Source organism: Bactrocera tryoni, chromosome 5, assembly GCF_016617805.1.
Source record: "Bactrocera tryoni isolate S06 chromosome 5, CSIRO_BtryS06_freeze2, whole genome shotgun sequence".
Taxonomy (NCBI): Eukaryota; Metazoa; Arthropoda; class Insecta; order Diptera; family Tephritidae; genus Bactrocera; species Bactrocera tryoni.
The window spans coordinates 75,570,187-75,594,575 of record NC_052503.1 but is presented as its reverse complement, the minus strand read 5'-3'; positions in this window follow the sequence as shown (position 1 = coordinate 75,594,575).

Genomic DNA, 24,389 nt, shown 5'->3' with positions numbered 1-24,389 from the left:
CGACTATAGCATATAGCTGTCATACAAATGGAACAATCAAAATCTTTTCCTTGTAGGAAAAATTGTTTTATTTAAGCAAATATCTTCGTGAAATTTGGCACAGATTATTAGCTATAGCTATGTTATAATCTCCCTAGAAATCGTTCAGATCAGACTACTATAGCATATAGCTGCCGTACAAACTGTACCTTCAAAATCAAGTTCTCGTATGAAAACTTTTTTTAGTTGACGAGATATCTTTAGGAAATTAGGCAAGAATTATTGCCTTTTACAACTCTATAATTTCTCCAGAAATCGTTTAGATCGGACGACTATAGCATATAGCTGCCATACAAACTGTACCTTAAAAATCAAGTTCTCGTATGAAAACTTTTATATTTGTGAAGGGCATGCTAGCACCGTTGCAACCGCAGTTAACATTGCTTCTTGTGTTCGTTTTTTTGTTGTTTTTACTTTTTCGACTTTTGTTTGCGAAATTTTTACTCGCAGCGCCCACCGCCGCCGGCGTTAAAAATGGGTGAAATTAATTTGCATTTAAATGAAATTCAGTATGTCCATTTTATGTGCTGCTAGCACTCGAAAATTGAAACAACAACTACACCGGCCGCGCGCTTGACGACAAATAAAACAGGAATTGCGTTGAAAATATGCAAAGTGACAAAAAGTATTGCGCTTTATTACAAAGTAATTGCTTAATCAAAATGATGGCAGCGGCACTGAAGCGTTGCGCGCAGGCTGCAAAAAGTACGCGCACAGCGGATTCGAACTTTTTTGGGCAATGCAGCACCTAGCAGCACTTTAAATGGGTAATTAAAGTGCTCAAGCGCTTAAAATATCATAAAATGCTGAATTGCTGTAAAATGAGTACCAGCTTTAATGCCAGCCGCTTAGTCGCTTGTCCTTGTCCAATACATGCTTCTCTTTATTACTTTCCTGTCATGCCATACTAAATACATTTGCAAGCAGTTTTCTGTGTGTGTGTGTACGTATCTATTTGCGCTCATTCAATAGGAAAAGCTCCTTGGCATATAATACCGTGTAATGTATTCCGAAACTAAGTCATCAACATGAACTTTTTAACTGTAACAACTCTTCGCAGACACTTCTTGCCAGAGCACCGACTCACTGCACAGGCTCCGGCGCTCGCTTGCTCTTCACAGCTTGGCATAGCAACTACTGCACGCCACGCCGCGCCAGTTCGCCGCTCGACCCATTCATGCTGTCCAAGCAGTGACAAAATAATGAATTCCAAGAAAAGTGCGCGCCATTCAGCAAAGAAGTTCAAGCATGCATAATAACCAATGTGCGGCACACAGACACACTCACACTAAAGCAGCGACACTTACACTCACTGACTAAGGCACAGTTACACGTGCATCCTTTCAGCCCGCTGCTTACAGTTAGCTATTATTGCAGCTTCCTGCAGGGCGAAGTCGTCGCCGCATCGCCATAACCATTACTATTGCTATTCCTATATTATGGCGCAGCCGTTGCTACTTTTCCTTCATCATTTGAATGTATGTCATATACGAGAGCCCGTTCGCATAGCCATACCTTTAAGAACAGCCTGTCAGCTGGTATAGGAAAGTAGTCAGTGGTTAGGAAAACCTTCTAATTTTTAGGTACCATTTTCGGCAGGCCCTCTTGATGTGACAACTTAAAAGTTGCATGAAAATGTGAAAGATCCTGTACTGCGTAGCATGCCGAGCTGCATGTGTTCACGATTAAGTCAGACCAAGGTCAGATCAATATATCTATTGATGAGTTACAGCTCTACTCTGGACTATAGGGTAACTTCACAACGTCCTCCAATACTGAATATACATTAAGTAAGCGACCTCGGTCTTTAGACAGACATCTAAGCTCATAATACTACTTAAAACAGTTAATAGCCATGCCCACACCTTACAAAATAGTTTTCAAAAGTAAGATAAGTGGTTCAAATAAGGTTTTACCTACCCCCAGACCCAGTATATGAGGTCTCCAATGCTTTGTCTGGCCAGCTCCTTACTAGTAACCTACATTGACCTCTTTTGAACTGATGTGACTCTACACTTGAATTTGCAGGTTTGACCTCTCTCGACCTAGCTTATCCCTAATTTGGACTGTCTCGTACTAGAAACTTAGCTTGATCTCTTTTGAACTGGTGTGACTGTAAACTTGAACTCTCTAGACCACACTTTCCCCTAGTTTGACCTCTCTCGACCTCGCTTAGCCCTAGCTGGATCTCATGCGAACAAGCTTCCTCAAGACTGACCCCCCATGACCCCTAGTTTGACCCATCGTGAACAAGATTTTCCATAAACTTCACCTCTCTCGGTCTCGCTTGCTACTAACTTGAGCTCCCTGGACTTCGCTTACTGCTAGATTGCTGTCCTTCGACCTCGGTTTCTTCTAGATAGACCCATCATGATCAAAACTTCCCCTGAAATGTATCTCTCTCGGCCTCGCTTATCCCTAGCTTAACCTCGTACGAACTCGTTTTCCCTAAGATTGACCTCCCAAGCCCCCAGGTTGACCTATCGTGAGCAAGATTTTCTACAAACTTAATCTCCTTTGTCCTCGCTTATCGCTAGATTGACCCCACCGACCTCGTATTCTTCTAGATAGACATATCGTGATCAAAAAATTCTTTTGAAATGTATCTCTCTTGGTCTCGCTTGCCCACATCTTGAAGCGTTATGGCCCGCTTAGTACTAGCTTTACTTCTAGTTTGATCTATCCTGACCAAGATTTTCCATAAACTTTTCCTCTCTCGGTCTTACTTGCTACTAACTTCAGCTCCCTCGACTTCGCTTACTGCTAGATTGGTCTCCTTCGACCTCGTTTTCCTTTAGATAGACCCATCGTGATCAAAACTTCTAAAATGTATCGCTCTCGGTCTGGCTTGCCCATAGTTTGAACTCTATCGGCCTCGCTTATCCCTACCTTGACCTCGTGCGAACTCGTTTTCCCCAAGATTAACCTCATAAGATCCCCAGGTTGACCTATTGGGACCAAGGTTTTCCAAAAACTTGATCATATTCGGCCTCGCTTGTTACTAACTTGAGCTCCCTGGACCTCGCTTACCGCTATATTGACCTTCTCCGACCTCCTTTTCCTCTAGATAGATGCACCGTGACCAAAATTTCTTCCAAAATGTATGTCTTTCCGTCTCGCAGGCCCATAGCTTGACCCCTCTCAGTCTAGCTTAGCTCTAGATTGACTTCCCATGACCACTAGTTTGACCCATCGTGAACATGATTCCCCCTAAATTGAGCTTTCTCGACCTCGCTTAGTCCTTGCTGGACCTACTTCGGGATCGCTTGCACCTAGAGTTGGGGGTTGATCTCAACTTTGGCCACTCGTGTAAAAGATTCCCCTAAATTGAGCTTTCTCGACCACGCTTAGTCCTTTCTTGACCTCCTTCGGCATATTGATCTCTACCGACCTCTTTTTCCTCTAGAGAGACCACAATTTCACCTAATATCTGGATTGACCACCTATGACTACTGATCTGACTCATTGTGAACCTTCTTACTTGCTTGACCTACTTCGGTATCGCTTGCCCCTAGTTTGACCTCCCATGATCTCTAGTTTGACCTATGGTGACTTCGCTTAAAGATCACGTGCTCAAATATATTCTTATACTTGTATACAACTATTCAAAAACCAACCTATTTTTTCTGCAGAGCTAAATTAATTTAAATGACAGCACTCGCTTGCAAACTATTTAAAATAAGCCGAAGAAATCCACTACTTTAGCAAATTGCAAATAAACTTGCCGCACCCTTAGTCGCTACCAGCTCTCTTCCAGCTAACTAATCACCAATTTATGATAGCTTAATGTCCGTTAGACGCTTGAAAGTTGGTCATAAGAAATAATTGAAGCAAGAAATTTGCGTCGAGTGCAAAAAACGAATTTGCTGCAAGCACAAATCTTGTCGAGCACTTCTTTCTGCAGCCGTGGCACACAGCGAATGCGTTGGTATGAGTGAAAATTTCAGTCAGCAGCCAATAATGCAGCCAAACTGAATTTGCATGCTTTTGCCAAACGGAAGCTGCCCGCTGACTGACTGACTGCCAACGGCAGCGCTGACGCGCACGACATTGCCAATGGCAAGTGGCGACGAGTCGACAATTTGCATGGCAAAAGCGACAAAAGAAGCGCCGCTTCAACGGATAATAGCGATGCGACGGAAGGCCACTAACTGCGCCGATTGAAGTGTATCGACGGCGAAAGTAAGCGGCGGCCTTCCGCAGCTAACAGTGCCGGCGCTTTTCTTGGCTGGCACATACTTGCCGTTGCTCACAACTTTTTCGGTTATGTTTTTTTTTGCCGGCTTTGGAATTGTGCCCAAAAACGCAATGCTTTGGTTTATTGGTGGCATAACGACAATGCGGCTTTCATGGTCACATTATGCGCCGTCACTAAACTCTCTAAGTGAGTGCATGTGTGTGTGTGTGTGGCAGATAAAAATAAGCGCATTAAGCGCATGACAGGAAGGAAACTCGCAAAAAATCTGCTGGCAAAATTAAAATGGCGAGAAACTATTTGACATTTTTGTTGCTGCTGTCGCTTCTTGCATGCCTGTGAAGCATTAAAACCGTAATTGGCAGACGGAATGAAGCGCACAAACGGCCGATCGGAAGCATATAAGCGCCGCTTCCGCATCTATTTCGGCACAAATTCCTTTTTATGTGCGTTTTCCATTTGCAATTTCTCGCTTACGCAGCAAAGTGTAGTGGAAATAGCGCGCCAAATCGGGCACAATTAGTTTTTTTTCTCTGTACGCCTTAAGCAGCCAACACTCATACGCCGTGAAGCCCTGTCCCTAAACTGTTTAACAGCCAAGCAGCGCTGCTCGTGCAAAAAAACGCAAATTCCAGCACACATTCAAATCCACATAAATGTGGCCATAAGTATTAAGTCGCCTGGCATTTTTCTCGCACACACATAAACGTCTGCTTCGATTACTGCCGCTCATGGAAAAAGCGTAATGCCAGAGTATGCATTTGCAATTTGCATAAATAGGCGAGAAATTTACTTTTGGCTGCGGCTGTGCTTTTTGGCTACGGCTACAGTTTTTACTGTTATTTGACTCGATTTTATTGCACAGCCACTGTGCTTGCCTCCTGCTTTGTATGTGTGCGCTTGCTTGTTGGTTGCTGTGTGTGTGTTTGGTTTAGTTCGCTTGCGGTGTGCATGCCAGCCATTTTTGGCAACAGTGGCGCGTAGTTGCATATAATTTCCTATTTAACAACAATAAAAACAACACTAATGTTGTGTGCAAGAAGTGTTAAAAGTCTTTTAATCTGGGTGTTGCTTTCAACAGTGTGCTATTTTGGCGTACCGGACGGCAAAATCAGAAGAATGTAATTTAAGAACGGATTGTAATGTTGCTAAATATTGGCGGTAGGAAATAAGTACTATCATAGCAACATTAGAGTGGTTCTAAACACCTATATCTTTAAAAATATGCATCTCTTAAAAAAGTACGACTGAATGACTCAAAATGTAATAGCATTACACTTAAAAAAACTTTTTTTGGATAACAAACAAATTTCATAAAAAGAAATTTAAAAAAGTATATAATAAAAAGTTGTTTGCTAATAAAAAAAGGCAAAAATTATAACATGAAATTTGTTGAGAACAACAAAAAAAATTACAAAAATAGATATATACCATTGAATAGATTTTTGATAAAAAAAATTTGTTAAAAGTTAATAAAAATAAAACGAGCTTTTGATAAAAAAATTATGATTAGATTTTTGATAAAAACTTTTTTTAATTCATTTTCATGGATTTTTTTTTAATAACAAAAATATTTTTTTTGTATTTTTATAACAACAAATACTTTTTTGGTATAAAACAAATTTTCTGTTATGAACTTTTTTTTATATTTTTTCCAAATCAAATTAACATCATTTTTTTAACGAAAATACTTTTAGTTTTGTTGTTATTAATTTTTTTTTTTAATTTTCAATTTTTTAAGCAAATTTTTTTTTGTTATTTATTTATTAGTATTTACATCTATGTACTTCTATTATTTTTTTTTAATTTTTAATAATTAATTATTATTAATTTTTGTAATCATCAATTTGAAGAAAAAATTTATAAACAAAGTAATCAAAAAAAAAAATGTTTGTTTATACATATGTATGTATATAATTGTGGCAATACTTTATAAAATCATAATTCGTTTTTTATTAACTTTTAATTTTTAATCTTTAATATTTTATTTTATTTTTTTTTATATCTTTCATTAATATTTTTTAAAATATTTTTTTAAATTGTTTATCAATTAGAAAACTTAATTTATAAACAAAGTGATAAAAAAAATATTTACTCTGTTTAATATTAATGTTTTTTAAACAAAAATAATATTATTTTTTTCAATTATTTTTTTATTACTATTTTAATAGAAAAATTATTTTTTTTGCTTTCAAAAATTTTAAGTTTTTGAACTAAATTTTATCAATACTTTGTTATTCAAAAAATTTGTATTTTTAAAACGGATTTGAAAAAGATTGTTGTTAAAAAATGCAAAAAAATAAATAATTTCAGTACAAAAAACTTAAATCAAAAATTTATTTTTTAATATTTTTTATTTTGTATATTGCTTTATTCAAAATATTTTTTAATTATGGTTTTTAATTTTTTTTTTATATATTTAATTATCTATCATAAACCAAATTCTTATTAAATATATTACAAAAAAAATGTTAACAAAAATTTTTAAAAACATTTTTTTATTATTATTTTTTTAAGTAAAAGTAATACATATCTTTTTTTCCAATTTTTTTTTTAATATTTTTTCAAAATAATGTAGTATATTTTAACAAAAAAATTGTTTATCAAAAATAATAACTTATTTCAGAAATGTTTTTTTTTGTATTTGTTAATTATTTGTTATTTTATTATTATTATTTTTAAAGCAATAATAATACAAATATTTTTTTCGAAAATATTTTTTATTTTTTTTTCTTAAGTCAAAGAAATATTGTATTTTATGAAGATTTTGTGTTTACTTCTTTCCTTATACTATTTTTTATCATAATATATTTCCAAAAAATTTTTTCGGAATTTTTTGTCATTAATTTTTTTTTTATCACAAATCGTAATTTTTTAATTCAAAATGTTTTTGTTTTGTAATTTGTTTGTTATTAATATTATATTATTATATTTTCAAAGCAAAAATATTTTTTTTTTCAAATACATTCTTTTAAATAATTTTTTTATATTTTATTTTCGTAACGCAGGAAGTTATTTTATTAAATTTAAGATTTTTTTAAATTCTGTTATTATAATGTGCGCTTACCAAAACATATTTTTGTAAATGTTTTAACTTGAAATATCGTTTTACTACTTTTTAGTTTTTAAAAAAACCTTTTTTTTTAAATTCATAAGTTTTTTTCAAAAATATTTCTTTATGATATGTTTTTAGTAAAACATATTTCTTTGTAATATTTTTACTCGACATTTTTTTACTAATTTTTTTTATCAGAAAAATCTTTTTTTACTTCAAAATTCAAAAAAAAAAAATTGTTTATCAAAATTCATAAAAAACAATTTATTCAAAGTTTTAATTCAAAACTTTTTTTCAAAAATATTTTTTTTTTCTCAAAATTTTGTTAAATTTTTTTTTTCGAAAATATTTATTTTTCAGAATTTTTTTTTTATTTTTTGGTATTTAAATTTTTTGTAAACCAAAAAAATATTTTTTTATAGTTTCTTTAGTCAAAAAAATTATATAATAATAATTAAATTATTTTATGTTAAATTATTTTTTTTTTATTATAATTTTTGTATCATAAATTCTTTTTTCAATTTTTTTAAACAATTTCCTTTCTTACTTAAAATAATAATATCTGTTCTTTAGCCCAATTTTACTTAAATTGTCGTTCCAAAAATAAATTTTATTTGGAGCACAACTCTTGCTGGCACCTATGTGTGCCAAACGACATTACTACACTTTAATGAGCGTAAGCGAAAAGGCAGATAAAGAGTGAAGCTGAGAAATAATCGCTTACTGCGCGCCACTGCTGCACTCCTAGCGCTGCTGCTGCGCCAGGCGATAGTGTCAATGGCGGCGCATTTACTGCGATAATTCATTTGGTGTTAAAGTCTTCCAGCGGAAATGTGGAGAAAGCCAGCAATGCAGTAAGGCAGCGGGAGAGAACTCACTTTGAACGCCTTGCCGCTCAAATAAGCATGGCTTGCCTTACAGTTCATATGTATGTGTATATTGGGCTTACGAATATCCGCTGGAATCCGTTGCTCCGCATAGCTTAGCCCTCGAAGTAATTGTGGCTGTGCGGCAGTTAACGCCAGCGCCTCTTTTCTTTTACCGCCGGCGTTAGTGTCTGTTAGTGTGCTACGCTTACACAACTTCTAACCAATTTGAATACATTCACGTATTTGCCGCCACACACACACACACAGCGTTGCATAAGTATTAGCATTTTTTTGCTTGTTGGCAGTTAATGCAAGTAAAAATTTTCGAACACGCGCACATTTATGCAAAACAAAAAGCCGGCAATGGCGCAAAAACGTAAAAGTTACTTTCAATCTTCGAAACTAACTTTGGCGTGGCTGCTGCTTTGCCTTATGTTGTTGTTGTTTTTGTTGCCGTTTCCTTCCTTCTCTTTCCAATTAATGTAATTTGCATTTGCATTTCTGCTGAGACTGCTGCTGCTGCTGCACACGCGCGCCCGCCGCCAGTATATGCTCCCCGCCGCCTTGATCATCGCTTCCGTTTGGCCGCCCGTTTGTTTTGTCTTTTGTGCCAAAATTTATGTCGCTACTAAATTGCCATAAAAGTTGACTAGACGGGCGCAAGAAACTTTAAGCTTTGCCAGCCTTCGCCAAGGCTTTGCCGTCTCCACACACACACACACATACACACACTCCTGTATGTACACATGCAGCCCCTTGAGTTGGTTGCGTATACGCACTGTTGTGCGGTTGTGAAAAGTTTTGCTGCCGTCGCTTGAATTTTGCAATTTCATTAAATTTGCTAAAATGCTTTTCTAAAATGCTTATTTCTCATTTTACTTTACTCGCCGCTTCCTCTTCTTTTTGCATTTACATATTTAGTTTGTTCTTATTTCGCTGTGTGTTTTTCGGCTACGCAAAATTTTGCCGGCAGAGGCATGGCTTCAGTTGCATATAGTTTGAAATTGCTTTGACTACTAACTAATAAAAATTTTCCAGATTGCGTCGCTGAAGCGCAAATGTATACATTTTGATGCAGTGCTACTGCGGTGGCGACAGCGTTGGGAAATTTTAAGAAAATTACAAAATTACTTGCCTGCGTGAACACGGAAAAAAGTAGCTGGCGCAGCAAATATTAAAGTGATTTTTTTTGTTTTGAGGTTGCGTATCAATTCAGATGTCTGTGTAAAGAATATATGAATAATTTTCGATTTTATGTTAATGGAAAAGACTCGATAAATTCAATGCTGCAAACCGGAGTGCCAACTGTGGCAGTGTAAGAAGGGAAATTGTATTGCAAATGGTGGCTAAAATGACAGCAAGTGCAACAAAATTAGACTTTAGGCAAGCAAATGCAATATATAGTACATCTATAATAATCTGATTGTTCTGAAATAAACAAGAAAAATAATATTTTTAGATTAAAAAAAATTTTCTTTGACATATTTTTGAGGTTAATTTGAACAGAATTAAAGGTGAATCAAGAAAATCCATTTAATACGGTTGCAGAGAGGCTATATTATCCTTCACAGTTGCCTTTTTAAAAGCATAAAAACGCATAAAGAAACTTTATCTTGATTTCTATCGATCAATTTATATGGCAGCTATATGCTATAGTACTCCGATCTTAACAATATATTCGCAGTTTATAGCAATGCCTCACAACATAATACATGCCAAATTTCTTGAAGATATCTTGTCAAATAAAAACCTTTTTCTTACAAGAACTTAATTTTGAGCATTCACTTTGTATGACAGCTATATGCTATAGTCGTGCGATTTGAACATTTTCTTCACAGAAAAAATCTTGATCTTTTCATCAGAAAATGATACCCTCAAAATTTCACGAAGATAACTTACTAAATAAAAGAGTTTTCCTCACCACGACTTGATTTCGATCAATCAGTTTATATGAGAGCAATATGCCATTGTGGTCCGATCCATTAAATTTCATCGGTTGTGATACCAATGCTTTATTCAATAATTCATGCCAAACTTTGTGCAGATATCTCGTCAAATACCGAAGTTTTCGTATTCAAAGAAATTTTGAGTTTTGGTAATAACCAATATATAGGTTATATCTGACAGCGGAAGCCGAACATTTTACATCATGTTACATATATGGTAAAATTCGTTTATTTTATTCAACTTTACTTAGCTCTCTTTAAGGGTGATACAGCGATTATAGCTAACCTCCAACTTTTCGATACCATTTTGGCTGTACGATTTTCCCTCTGCTTCAAAATAGGCATCTGTTTTGGGTATTTCCTCTTCATTCGACGAAACTCTTTTCCCAACAAGCATTTTTTTTTGAGGTCTGAGAGCAGTGAATAGTCGCTGAAGACTAGAACTGGAAAATACGATGGACGCTGAAATATTTCAAAGCCTAATTCATGCCTTTTGGTGAAACAGCACTTGTTTTTTTCTTCAAATGTGGCCGTTTATCGGCGATTTTGTCCTTCGAACGTTCCAATAACCCTATGTAACGATCGATGGTGATGCTCCCTTCTTATTCTATATGTATAGTCAATAAAAATTATTTCATACTCCACAAACTTCACCGTCGACCGTTGTGTTTTTCCATGTTTTGAAGGGGTTCATCGAGTGCAGTCCACTGGGATGACAGTCGATTTGACTTCGGAGTGATATGATGGAGCTAGATTTCATACCTTTACTTTGCAAAGACCTCTCTTATACCCAAATATGCTCGAACGGTATGATGTATACGTTCAGTTGACAACTTTAAACTGTCTGCAATCTCGGAACAACTTCAGTTTTCGGTTATTCATCATTATTTCGTGGACATTTTTGATGTGGTCCACTGCTTTCACCATCTTGGGTGTTGATTTCACCACTTCTGACCCTAGCATGCCAGTCTTTGATGGCTGACATTCCTGGGGAACTTGCACCGTTGGAGTCGATGAAAAAAGCATACTATTATATTCGTTCGTATTCGTGGACGGTTTTTCCAAATTTGTTTGGCTATATCCAACTAAGAACACTGGTCCAGAAGCAGTCGTCCAGTGCTTGAAGAAACAAGTTTGTAGTGTTTTCAAATACAAAGCGAGTTATTACTGACCGAGGTGCGGTAAAGATTCAAGTTGAAAATCTTTTGAAAGGATGTGCTGATAAAGAAATCCAACATTTATTAATTGCTACGGGTGTACTACGATATAACGGATAAGTAAAGCGCATGCACCAGATCATCTTTCTACTGATAGAAAAGTTAGGTCAAGGGAGTACAGAGCACCTTAAAGCATGGTCATAACACCTAACAGTATGCTTTTAAGGCCTCAAATTATGCTTTCAAGGCTTCTTCCTGCTGGCTGCTCTAAATACGCCTAGCATCAATCAATTTTTCAAACTCTCTCTCGTAGTAGAAAAAACATATCTACACTCACGCCTGCAGTTTGAGCACTTTTACTCATTTCGCTATAAAATATATCATAAGCTAAGTCACACATATGTCTCACTTACCAGTTTTAATTCAATTTAGTGGCTTACACATTTTATTTTTAGCGCTGTGTGCCATTTTTTAATGTCCGCAAAAATATTTTTATTACTTTTTAAATATGTATGCGTGCGCGTTATTGTAAAAAGTGCGAGCAGCTTAAAATTTATGCAGTAAAATGTAAAATTTATTGCTCACAGCCATATGGTTGCATAATTTATGGCCATTTGCATAAATAATTTTTACAGAATTGTTTTTTTTTCAACTTTTAAAGGATGGAATGCAGCATTCGCGTGTTGTTGTCGCTTTTTTTCTTTTTACTCGCGTGTTCGTTGCAGCACGCAGCTTAATTGGAGGGGTTTTACACTAAAAATTTAAAAAAAAAAAATTTATTTAATATTTTTTCATTAAAAACTTTTTTATTTGACAGTTTTTTCATAAACTTTTTTTTATTAAAACTGTTTTTGTAACTTTTTTCTTGCTATGAATGCAAACGCATAATAAAAATGCAATTTGCATGCAATGAAGAGGCAAAACTGGCAGGAATTAATAAAAAAAAAAATAATGAAAAAAATAAAAGAAAATGCTAATAAAAATTTGAATAAAAGTATCGCCGCTGTGCATTAATAAAATAAAAATGGCAAATAAAATATGAAATTAATGTGATTTCGCAAATAATTTACTGCAAGCGCACTTAAAAAAATTGGAAATAAATAATAAACCGGCGCTGCAACCAGCAAGCAACACACGCGCTGTTCATTATTGGCGTGTGTTTATATGTACTTGTGCATTTGAGTGCGTTTGCATGCACTCTTGCTAGCGCCAACGCCTAGAAGTATGCTTTGCGGGCAACGAAATTGCGGGTATTTGCAGCCATCGGCTTTGCAATGGATTGTTGTTGGAATGAAAAAGGTTTGCACTAATTGTTGTTTACATAAAAAATGTTTTTTGTCGCTGTTGTTGCAAAAAGCAAGCAAAGTTTTGAAATAAATATACAAAAAGTGTAATAGCATGCAACTGAATTGTATTTTCTGTACGTGGTTGCCGCCATATATTGTAGTTAATGCAATCTTTATACCTCTTCAATAGGATATATTAAGTTTTCTAAGAAATTTGAAACACCTGGAAGTAACGGTCGGAGACTCTCTAAGAAATGACGTTCTCACTGCCTGTTTAAATGCGAATTAGGCTCTAAATTTTCGCGATATCGATCTGAAACTTCGCACACTTTCCTGCCTTCCCTTGAGAATGCACATTTGTCGAAATCACCGAAATTGGATAACTATTATATATAGCTGCCATACAAACTGAACGATGAAAATCACGTGCTTGTATGGAAAACTTTTTTATTTGTCAAGATATCTTAGTGAAATTCGGCATGAGATATTTTCTAAAAATGTGATACAATATCCAAAAAAAAATAAAGCAGATCGAATGACTATAGCGTATAGCTGTCATACAAACTGAACGATCAAAATCATGTCATTGTAAGAAACGCTTTCGTATTTCACGAGATATCTTTGTGAAATTTAGCGTGGGTTATTATACAAAACCACAGTATAATCTGTGCAAAAATTTTGCAGATCGGATAGTTATAGCGTATAGCTGTCATACAAACTGACTAATTCAAATCAAGTGTTTGTATGACAAACTTTTTTATTTGACGAGATATCTTCGTAAAATTTTGCACAGCTTATTTTCTAAAAGCACGATACATTATCCGAAAAAATTGTTCAGATCGGATCACTATAGCATATAGCTGCCATACAAATTGAAAGATAAAAATTAAGTTCTTGTATGAAATTTTTGTTTATTTGTCAAGATATCTTCGTGAAATTTGGTACGGGGTATTATCTGAGGCAGAGGTTTAAGTTTCTCAAAAATTTTTCAGATCGGATAACTACAGCATATAGTTGTCATACAAAGTGAACGATAAAAATCAAGGTTTTTATTTCTGCAGCTTATTCCAGTCAACTTTTTTCTTATTTGTATTTTTAGTTCTTGTTGTTTCTACGTCTTCAAGACATACACTTTACGCGCATGATAAATGGCGTCACTGTACCTTATCGGTTTTTCCCTACTATTCCTCTCCACCGAAAAGCAGCTAGCTTCACATTACCTCAAACATTTGTAGACATGCACATACACACACATATACCCGTAAACAGTTATTTGTTTTCGATCCACCCCAAAGGCGTTAAGCGTTGACTAGTAAATTTTACAAAATCCATTACAAGACAAAACAACAACAGTGTGACATTTGCAACAACAATAGTGTCAGCTTAGCAACAACAATAGCCATATAATAAGATTAATCACTTTTCAAAGTCTGCACAAAGATTTACTAACACTGACAACACTTCCCACCTCCTCACGCTTTGCGGCTATGCTTGCATTGTTGTTGTGGCATTTTGCACTCTTGAGACCAAGCCATAGTACTATGCGTAGATCTTAGCGAGTTGTGAAGTGTAGGCCTGACTAATAGCTTGCAAGCTTTGATTTTTGGTCACCTACAGTTGCTAAACTAACAAAATATACATAGACACATAAATAAACACTTTCGTTTCGGTGCTAAAAGCGTTTAGTGACGCAACATTTGGTCTTCGACAGCGCATATTTGACACTTTTGTTTGGAGCAGCATTTTTTTTTGCTGCAAAGGAGTTTTTCTAATCAGCATAACGAATGTGGCTTCTCTGCACTCATTTACAATCAAAATCCTTTAGCTTGAAGTCTTTAAGCCAATTTTGGTTTACCGCGATTTTTCGCTTTCTCGACAGCCAAAGTGAATTTCATTGGTATTTCTTAAGTAAATAGTACTGCTGTTAGAAATTTATGGTGAATGTTGCTCTTATTTGTAAATATTAAATAAATGGCTGACATTAAATACTATTTTTTGTTACAATTTTCGCCTTTCAAGTTTGGTTTTCACCAAAAAAATATTCTAATAATAAGTTCCACATTTTTGAATGCGTTCCACAAGTATAAATTAGAAAATATGATATGCATATGAGCGTACATTTAACATTAAAAAATTACATATGCAAGTTAAACACGTTCCACATTTTAAATATGTTCCACAATTAGACATCGGCACATTTATGTGATTGCAAGCTAAAAACGTATCTGTATGCTGAAATGCATATACTCTTTAAAACAAGTTCCACATATCAAATAGGTTCCGCATATTGAAAAAATACACGCAAGCATAAAACCATTATTGTTGTAATTGCAGGCTAAACAGTAATTCTGTATACTGAAATGTACTATATATTGTATTTAAAACAAGTTTTACAAATAAAATAAGTTCCATAAATTGAAAAATATCCGGATACATATAAAATTCATATTAGCCAGAAAACAGTATAGAATTCTAAAAACCATCCTCAAAGCAGCTTCAACATTGCTTATTGATGCTTTTTCGCTAAGCAACGCCAAGACTATTATATGGTATGACATTGTGAAAGCACATATAAATATGATCATTCTCTCCCCATACAGCAGTTTTTCTATTTTAATTTAAAAACAGTGAAAAAGTACAATACGTTCCACATTTTGCATACGTTCCACAAGTACAAATCATTGCTTTGAACAAGCTGCAAGCTGAGCGTAAATTATGCATTTTAAAATGTCTATATATGAAACAAGTTCCACAAATGAAATAGGTTCCACATATTTAAAAAATGTTGGAATACATATGGCTTTCATTTAAATCATATTAAGCGAAAACCGTGACATATTTTTATTCTGACACATCATTTCTCGGTATTTTTTACTAAGGCACGCTTAAAAGTATTGAATGCCATGACAATTTGCTAAAGCACAAAAAAGTATGTTCACTTCCATGCGTTTTACCATCTTTTTACTTATCTGTCGATTTTGCGCTCAGGCGCATTTTATGCCATGCCTCTCTGCTTTCATTTATTTCGATAAAAGTATGTTGAAAGCCTTGCTTTTATAACCCACCTGGTTGCTGTTGTTGTAGCTATGGTAGTGGACCGAATTTTTTTTCCACCATAGCAATCGAGCCTTTCATGATTTATTGGCACACACACATTATGTGTTAAAGCCGAATAAAGTATTATATAGTACTCGAAGTGGACACTGGTTGCGGAGAGAGCGCTGAAGGTGGAAGTTTTGTACAACAAAGTAACCATTTACCCTTTTTAGGAGCGCAAAGAAAAGTTAAGGGCTTTTTCATGTTTATGTTTGTCAAAGCTTAATGATGGAGTGATGCTTTAGTCTACCTCAATTTTCAAAATCTGCTGTTGTTGTTGTTGTTATTTGTAGTCTATAAATATATGCGGCATACATTTTTTTATATTTTTTTGCACTTTTTTTTGCTTTTGGCTACAGTCAATGTTGCGGCTAGAAAGCATTTTTAACCATTTCTTGTTATCGTTGTTGTTAATTGGAGTTGACTTTTTTCTAGTTTTTAGCTGTACAAAGTCCAATCCATACAATTGTGAATTAATTTCTGAAAAAACTGAGGTTAGTTGCAACATTTTGTAAAATATCTTACCTTTTTGGTATAGGAATGATATCTTTGTAGCATACTTCGAGGCGCAAAGGCAGTTGATATTGTTGTTTCTTGCCATAGTGGGCTAATGACTGATTATACCGCTTGCTTCACTGGCACTAACTGGTTGCGGTAGAAAAGCTTTAGCGTTGCCTCGTCTTACTTTCTAAACTCTCTCTCCGCTTCCTCTTTTTCATTGGTGCTCTTTTGAACTCTTTGACAATTTTAATTTTTAAAATAAGCATGTGTGGTTACAAGTCTCAACTTTTCGACCCCGCCACACATTACTCTTTCCTCTATGAAATTTCCTTCCCAATCTTATCCTCTATCTACTACGTTCAATCTCCTAATTCAAGCATCGCACTTTTCGGAAAGCTTCGGCAAGTCTACGCACTTCTATCGGCTTTCGTAAGTTTTTTTAATAATTGTTTGTGTTTTTATACAAAACAGCAATATTCAATATTCACTCTTCGAAAACTTCTTCCTTCTTTCTTTTCTCCTTCGTCATCCTCTACATCTCACACTCATCTCGGTCGGCAAATTTTCTTGCTTGTCGGCATAATTAATCAAATCGTATAATTGCCGAACTACGTGCCCATTATTTGGCAGTACCAGCCTGTCATTGCGAGTATTTATGTGCCGCTGTCAACAGCCGTTAAGTGACTTACAATAAGTGGGGATAGTGAGCTCTAGTCAGACGGTTTGTTATGGGTATTGGTCTGGCATTTATGTCACACACTTTTACGATGGTCCTTTTAATGGCTTGATAAAGAACATTGTTGGTTTTCATTATACCAACATTGTTGTGCAACAACAAGGGCCACTTGCAAATGTTTGCTGTAAATATTTAAATAGATCCTGGCGAGTTGATGAAGATCTGAAAGCGAAGTCACTTTGCGCCATATCCCCTCGGCTGTACCACATCAAAGCCTTTAATGTCTGCATTATAACGCCTTCGTTTCATGTGTGTGTGTATTTGTGTGCTTATATTTCTATTTCCTGATATCTCATAGTGTTATCAGTGCATATTCATGGCACATAAAATGTAGTCGTAAAATATTTTCCGCAAACTTCTTGCTTTGCTCTCGCCCCAGCCGATATTCGTGATTACCTTGCACTGCTAGTTGGAAGCTTCCTTGTTTCTGTTGAAGTATGTACTATGTACTTGTATGTGGTCCACGATGTCTCTCTTAGCATGAATATTTAAACGTTTCACTTACGTAACGAATCGTTGCCTATTTTAAGGCGTATAGCCCATAAAACTATAGCCTGACCTTCTGGTTTGCACACTATCACAGCCAACTCTTCCTCTTGTGCTCGGCCGCTTATAGCTGCTGTGGTTTTTATATAATAAAATAAAAACAAATGAAAACGTAAATTAATAGATCGTAACATTTTCGTAGTTTTAAATAGGCGCGGCAAATAAAAAATTTTGAAAGCAGCAAAAGAGCCCAGTATCAACAGTTTTTATGTGTATTCCATTCGAAAGTTATTTAATGAGGAAGTAAAAATTTGAAGATAGTCAGTAGAGCAGTGAAACAGGACTCAACAACGAGTGTCTTCAAAAAAATAACAAAAGAAAATTTAGTAAGTTCCACATTTTGAATACGTTCCAATAATTAGAATTTTGTAAAGTTTAATGTGTTTTATCCTTTCAGATTTCTTATATCACAATTTTTTAGCGAAAAATGTATATTTTCGATAAGTTCCATATTTTGAATATGTTCCACAATTGCAAAACACTGTTTTGCAGAAAGTTCAAGCTTAGTGTGAATTTTGTCTTATAAAATGTATAAATTTCGAACAAGTTCCACAAACGAAACAGGTTCCACATATTGAAAAAAGTCGATCTCATTTAAGATTTCTTATATTGAGTAATATACGTATATTTAATCGATTTATAATAAGTTCCACATATTCAATATATCCCACAGTTATAAATTAGTGCTTTGCAGAAATTTCAGTTTTCTTACATCTCAATTTTCAGCAAAAATATATACTTTCCTAAAGTCCCACATTTCGAATATGTTCCACAATTGTAAATCCCTGCTTCGCAGAAAATTCAAGCTGGGTATGAATTCCGCTTACTAAAATTAATATATTTGAAACAAGTTCCACAAACCAAATAGGTTCCACATATTGAAAAAATGCCTGAATACGTATGTCATATATTAAAGCCATACTTAGGAAAACACATTATATAATTCCATCTCTCAATATTTTTATGCGCATTTGTTTGCTATTTTCATTTCACTTTTGCCTACAGGTAACTTATACTGTATTTGTAACTGTGCATACACTTGTGTATTTGTGCTTACGGTTGTCTCCGTTATCTAACTTTATTTAATGCATTTTCGCTTTTACGCTTTCTGCGCCTTGAAGTATGCTTCAGTTGAGCGCTTTTGTATAATATTCATTTCTCCAAACTTGTCTGCTGCGGTTTCACTTTTGAGTGTCATAAACTATTTTACGATCTTAAATCAAATGGAAGTTTATACTCAACAATTTACTTTGGACATTATTGGTCACTTTAATGGCATGAACTGGCAATGATTTAACTATAAAATCACAAAAGCTTATATTACTGTTGTTCTGGCGTTTAAAATGATTTGGTGACTATGTGCATGTGGAATAAAAGTGAATAAGGAAGTTTTAGAATTTTGGCGTCGAAAGGTCACTGGCCCCACAGACAGATACCGGGTCGCAAAGCGTGGATAAGCAGACAACATTGGGACTCGGACTTCCAACTGACCCAGACACTCACCACAATGATCATGAGTGCTTTTAGCGGTTTAATTCTCTACGCTCGGGCTTTCGCTGTTTCCTCTTCCTAAGGAAAAAAAAGGCGGGACATGGGATGCAAAATTATGTCAACAGAAGAGCTCGAAAATTTGTTCAAAGAGCGAAAATCTTACCACTTATAATATTGTGCAATACCATACATCAATCGGCAAATCTCCTAGTTTACGCTCGAAGAGCTGCAACTAGCTACTGGCAAAATTAGGTCCTACAAATCTCCCGGCCCGAACGAAATCTCAGCAGAAATCTGAGCAGAAAATAGTGCCTGCCTTAAAGCCGGAATATTCCCTGAACCCTGTAAAAAGCAACGGCTAGTGCTAATCAGTGAGGGAAAATGAGACCCCAACTTATCATCATACCGTCCACTATGCATGCTTATCACAGCGGGAAAGCTCTATGAGAGGCTACTTAAACCCAGACTCGAAGCGGCTATCAACGAAGCTGGAAGACTCTCACCTAGACAAGATGGCTTTCGACCCGGCAAATCAACTCTAGGAGCTATAAAATGCGTCATTCTTGGTGTAGAAGCCGCTCAACGGATTACATAAATACAAAAGAATAGTGTTGCTGGGATAGGATCGATGCTCTTGAAAAAATCTTTCAAATTTCGAACTACCTCAGAGCTGTGATGCGGAGCTTCCTTAGTAATGGAAAACTGCTGTACCAAACTAGAGAAGGATCACAACAGAGAGCGGTCACGTCAGGAGCAGCACAAGGATCCATTCTACGGATGGTAAGTAAGCTACGATTCTGTACTAAAACTCGAAATGCCAGACAAATCGTGCTTAATTGGCTACACGGACAACATTGCAGCATTAATTAAAGCACGAGACACCGAAGAAGCGCGAAGCAAGGTCAGGTCATCATACGAAACCAGTATGGCTCGACTCACACAACCACCAGCTCGCTACGGAAAAATCAGAGCTACTAGAGATTACAAATATGTACATACCTTTCGAAACAGGTATACAAACGACTACGGATAATCTTTGAACACAAAAAGCAGTAAACCAAATTCGGCATGAGATTGCATTCCAGACTAACCTTCTGGGTACAAATCCAGCATGCCGCAGAAAAGGCAACGAAGATCACCTCTCAACTAAGCAGAGTAATGGCTAACATAGGGGCTCCATGACAATCGGCGTCCTTTTATATGGAGCTAAGATCTGAGCTAATGCGCTTAAAAAGAAAAACCCGCTTAAGATAGTGCCAGAATGGACCGCATCGCAGCCCTCAGAGTTGCAGCAGCCTATCGAACAGTGTCAAGCATTATTAGTTATAAGCGGTAATACCCCAATGGACCTTCTGGTTTGCGAAAGGAAAAAGCGGTGAGAGCTACATAAAACATCCGAAAATAACAACAGTATAATGGAACAATTAAAGAAAGATACAATAACAACATGCCAAAGAAGATATGAGGGAATAAGAATGGCGGCAGATAAACGTCCAGACTAATAAAGGAGCTATACTTATGGACAATCTGTTAATTCGGAGAAGTCGACTTTTACACCGCTCAGCTGTTGTGCAGTCACGGATACTTTGAAAGATACCTCCATAGAATGAGAAAAGTCGAAGACCCGTCATGCCGATACAACGACTTAACAGAAGATGACGCTGAACACACTTTCTTCGAATGTATGCATTAGCAGTAAAAACGCACCGCCGTAGAACACCTGTTTGGCCCAATAAACGCGAACAATTTAATCAGCATCAGGCTGGAGACTGAAGCAAGCTGGAGCATCATCCAGAAATCCACAGCAATTTTGCTATGCAGCAAAAAGCGGGACCTGGACGCATCCCTCAATGAGCAAAATGGAACGCCACCTTGAACTAATGCAAATGTGGTTCCCGGTTGGTCGACGATTCCTTAGAAAAGAGTTTGAGTGACTTGTATGTGGCTGTGACGATGATGCGAAAGGCATTTCCCCTCCCTCTCTAACTCGGAAAAAAATTGTCTATAGTGGTTCGATTTGTATAAGTTTATATTAACCACTCTAAATTTTGTTGGTTATCATGGCAAATAAAAAAATTTTCATACAGGTACTTTATTCTGTTAAGTCGGTTTGTATGACAGCTATATGCTATAGTGGTCCGATATCGGCGATTACGACAAATGAGCAGCTTTTTGATGAGCAAAGACTATGTGCTAAATTTCAGCGCGATATCACACAAACTAAGTCCTGCTTGCCACAGGGTGTTACAAACTGCGTGGCAAAGTTAATATACTAGGTATACACCTTGTACAGGGTTGCAACAACCATAAAATATGCTTAAAAACGGGTAATAATGACGCGCTCGTTAAAATATGTTAACGTGTTTATTGAATTTTTATATTAAGCGTAAAAGTGCGCCAAAAATGCATTTTGCGCGTGAGCTTAAAGCAAAAATGGCCAAAGCATATAATTTATGGGCATTACTTAGTAGGGTAAGCTTTTTATGAAGGTGTTAGTACTAACGTTTTATATCAGATATACATTTTGTTTATGTGCACTTAAAATGCTTGCATACAAATGTAGCTTTGTATGTATATATGTACATGCATATACCACCTTGTACAAAAGTCTGTTTGTATGCGCGTGCGGGCTATAAATTCTGCTTTGGCAAACGACACGAAAATGCGTGTTGTGGCGATAGCTATAAACGTTAATGGCGCGTACCTGCAACAAAGCCCGAAAATTACCACAAACAACAGCAATAACAATAGCAACAGAACGGCATGGCGGTGCAAAAAAAATTTAATGAACAAGTGAACTGCCTGGACTGCTGGACATTGTTGTAAAAAGTGTGTTGTGCCATAGTAAAAATAAAAACGAAAGTCATTAAAATTAAAACGCCAAATGACAAATAAGCAACGCTGCTAGCCGCTAGCCGTTAGCCGCTAGACAGACAGACAGACACCGACGCAAAGTGCAGAAACTATAAAAAAAGCAAGCGAAAAGCAAACAACTTCAAACGCAATACTACATGCTGGACAACTGGCGCAAAGCGGAACATGTTTGGCGGCGTTGGCAACACACTACAACAAATACAATTACAATTAAGTACATACTTTTACTGTGCGCTTAACGGTCCACGTTTTATGAGCGAAACGACATACACTGGACTCTAAGCGTGTGTTGCAAGGGGTGTAGACACTTTTATAATGCTTTCTATATATATTTTATACGTCTGTGTGTGTGATATTTGCTTTGTGTGTATGTGTGTTTGTGTCATCGCACTCATTACACACATTACGCGACACATTAATCGGCCTAAGGAGTGCTTTCATTTAACAACTATTTAATTTGGGAGTTACGTATACGCACCGCTGCACCAACGGCCACTTGCATATGTCGCAAGCAAGCACAAGTGTTTAGTACGTTGTTATATGAGCGTGCGGGGGTGTGAGCGCTGTATGTCCTTGTGCTTGCGTGTTTGCTGTGCTAACTGACCGAAAATTTATGACAGCATAAAAACTATAAAATGACATTTCACTTTACCAGCCGTTGGATTAGTACCCGCAGCACCTTGACGCTGGTCATGTGTGTGCGCCACGGTGGGTGTAAGTTGGCGTCGTGTGTCTGTGTGAGCAACATGCGCCACGGCAGGTAATCTTATGTCGTGGGTTAATGTGCATGGCTCGTGTAATATTTATATACCGATAATAATACTATAGAAGAGCATTCAGGTAGCGAGGAGTACACTCGAAAGATTATTATTATTATTTATTAAAATTTTAAATTTTTTTTTTTTACATTTTGTTATTGATTTGTTTAGAAAAGTGTATTGTTTTAGTACCTGCGTAAGCAATACTTCACTTTTTACACTTCATTTAAGGTTTAGCCATTAAAGGTAGGTGACTTTGCTAATATTTGAAGTCAGCGCCTGTATGTATACTTCTGGCTAGTATTTACTGTGAATTTATGATAATTCAAATAATAGTCTATATTTGAAATAGCTTAGATATATAGGTGTCAAACATTTTTTGCACACTAAAAGCAAACTTTTACAGTGCTGTTAAAAAAAATGGACTTTGAACCTAAAAAATATAATTAAAGAATTGGTCCAAATGCAAGACCTTTTTGGCTTTCGGAAAATTATTATATCGTGTAAATAATAATATCGTATACATCAGTTCAAAAACTACTCTCCACTAAAGGTAGATGACTTTGCTAAATTTTGCCTACAGCGCCTATGTATACTTCTATGTATACTTCGTGCTAGTATTGACTGTTAGTTTATTGTGATACAAAATATAATCTACATTTGTGTTACTTCAAATACAGGGATTCAGATTTACTTGATCAGATCTACAGACGAGTATCCCTCAGTTGAAAAAAATTATCTCCACTAAGGGTAGGTGACTTCGCTTATATTTAAAATCAGCGCCTATTGTATGTATATTTCATGCTAATATTTACAGCAAATTTAAAATACTGCAATCAGGCGACCTAATCTACATATAAGTAAACATCAGTAAAAATAAAATAATTATATAAAAGAAGAAGAAGTTTTATATAAAATATTTTACTGCATAAAAATTGTATCCTTGCTGTTGAAAAAATTCTCTCAGTGTCTATCCTGGCAACCTTCGCACAGCCATAATCCACCGGCTAGTTGCAAGCACAAGTATATGAAGAGCACGCAGCAAGTGTGTTGGTAGGTTGGCTTCTTGGTACGAGGTTAATACTTAATTCCATACTAAACTGCTAGTTAAAATAATGATGAGAGACAGCCATAAATGCTGGTTATAATACTCTCACATACATGCATATATATGCCGAAGCGAAGGTGTATTTTGATTACTTAGGAATTACGAAAGTCAGAAAAAAGTAGAACGCATGAAAAAGCTTCACTTTTTATATATACCCTTCACACAAAAAGTAGTCATACAAGGACTTTATTTTAAGCGGTCAGTTTGTATGGCAGCTATATGCTATAGTAGTTCGATCTGAATAATTTTTTCATAGTTTGCAACTTTCCTTTGGGAAATAATCCATGTCGAATTTCGTGAAGATATATCGTTAAATAAAAAAGTTTTCCATACAAGCACATAATTTTGATCGGTCAGTTTGTATGACAGCTATATGCTATATTAGTCCGATCTAAACGATTTATACAGAGGTTATAGTGTTGCTGTGGACATAGATCTGGGCCAAATTTCGTGAAGATATTTTGTCAAAATAAAAAGTTTTCCATACAAGCACTTTTTTTGATCGATCAGTTTGTATGGCAGCTATATGCTATAATGATCCGATCTGAAAATTTTTCTCGTAGATTATACCTAAGCTTTGTAAAATAATCCACGTCGATTTTTGTGAAGATACCTTGTCAATAAAAAAAGTTTTCCATACAGCAACTTAATTTTGATTGTTCAGTTTGTATTGTTGCTATATGCTATAGTGGTCCGATATCAGTGATTCTGAGAAGTGAGCAGCTTCTTGGG